This window comes from Olea europaea, unplaced genomic scaffold (genome assembly GCF_002742605.1).
Source record: "Olea europaea var. sylvestris unplaced genomic scaffold, O_europaea_v1 scaffold22951, whole genome shotgun sequence".
NCBI classification, from domain to species: domain Eukaryota; kingdom Viridiplantae; phylum Streptophyta; class Magnoliopsida; order Lamiales; family Oleaceae; genus Olea; species Olea europaea.
The window spans coordinates 1-1,726 of record NW_019241034.1 but is presented as its reverse complement, the minus strand read 5'-3'; the positions used below and the strand labels follow the sequence as shown (position 1 = coordinate 1,726).

At 36.0% G+C, this 1,726-nt stretch overlaps 1 pseudogene; it reads left to right on the top strand.

Moving 5' to 3' along the window:
* The first annotated feature begins 632 nt into the window (after positions 1 to 632).
* On the top strand, positions 633 to 1,721 carry LOC111381357 (annotated as a pseudogene).
* Positions 1,722 to 1,726: the final 5 nt, after the last annotated feature.

Below are 1,726 nucleotides of genomic sequence, written 5' to 3'. Positions count from 1 at the left end.
CAAATTGATTAATCTGTAAGTATATATCATTTAAGAAATGAGATAAAGAGAAAAAAAAGAGTTTACATATATTTTAATATTTCACACATAATAAGGGTAAAGTGGAAAATATAAATTCGTTTTTGGACGACATAGAGAATATGTTATAGAAAACAAACCTTAATCGAAATTTTAAAATTTTTATAAAGGGCAAGAGATGTCTCTATATTATATAATTTTATACTTCTTAGATTGTGTTCGTAATGTATTCTAGTTTTTGATGGAATTGGTTTAAAATAATAAAAAATTTGATTGAGTATAACTTGGAACAAGTAACTCGGTGTCAATTTTGATCAAATAGTGTTCAACACTTTCCTCGACTTATGTTGGTTTGCGTCGTTTTGCTGCATTATTAGCATCTTGATTTGAAGTTACCCTGCCAAAATTTCTGAGGAAGTTTGATCAAGTTCTTGCCATTATTTTGCCGAAGTTTCAAGTTGATTTCAAGGCGTTTTGTTTGTCCCTCCTTAGCCAATATTTTCCAACAGTTTTTACTACGTTTGATGATCTGCTATAACAATACTTCCAGTGTAGAGCATTTCAAGTTGTATGTCCATCTTTTAAACTTCCGATCTCATTACAATTATTGTTAGATTGTTGGAGGAGAAAATCCAATTTTGATGTCTGGTGCTGAGCATATCTTTGGAGCTGGTGGCAAGAGGATGAGACCAGCTTTGGTGTTTTTAGTGTCAAGAGCAACCACTGAGATTGTTGGCTTGAAGTAAGTACTATCGATCTTCCATTTGCGAATTTGCAGTATTCTCTACAATCACTTAGTTTTTCTGAATGCTTTAATGGTTTAGGGAGCTTACGAGAGAACATAGACAGTTAGCTGAGGTTATCGAAATGATCCACAGTGCGAGCTTGATACATGATGATGTACTAGATGAAAGTGACATGCGAAGGGGAAAGGAAACTCTTCATCAGTTATATGGTACACGAGTAGCTGTGCTGGCTGGAGATTTTATTTTTGCTCAATCATTGCATTACCTAGCCAATCTTGAAAATTTTGAAGTCATAAAGCTTATCGGCCAGGTGAGCTGGACTCCACATTCCTTTTTATAATCAAATAGGGATCTTGTGGCATTGCAAGAAATGATCAACGTGTTCCAAATAACATCGATGGAGAAGCAAGTTAATTAACTGATGTCGAATCATGTCTAACTATGTAGTTATATTGCAGGTCATCAAAGACTTTGCAAGTGGTGAAATGAGGCAAGCATCTAGTTTGTTCGATTGTGATGTTCAATTGGATGAGTATTTGATGAAGAGTCACTACAAAACAGCTTCTTTGATTGCTGCTAGCACCAAAGGAGCTGCCATTTTCAGTGCGGTCGGCAATGAAATTAGCTATCAGATGTATCAGTTTGGTAAGAATTTCGGTTTATCCTTCCAAGTTGTTGATGACATATTGGATTTTACTCAATCTAATGAGCAACTTGGGAAGCCTTCTGGAAGTGACCTGGTGAAAGGAAATTTGACTGCACCAGTAATATTTGCACTAGAGATGGAGCCTAAGTTGAGGGATCTAATTAAATCTGAGTTTTGTGAGTCTGGTTCTCTTGATGAGGCCATTGATATTATCAAGAGTTGTGGGGGGCATTGATAAGGCACGGGAGTTGGCAAAATTGAAAGCTGATCTAGCACTTGAGAATCTTCAATGTCTACCTTCGACTACTTTCCGATT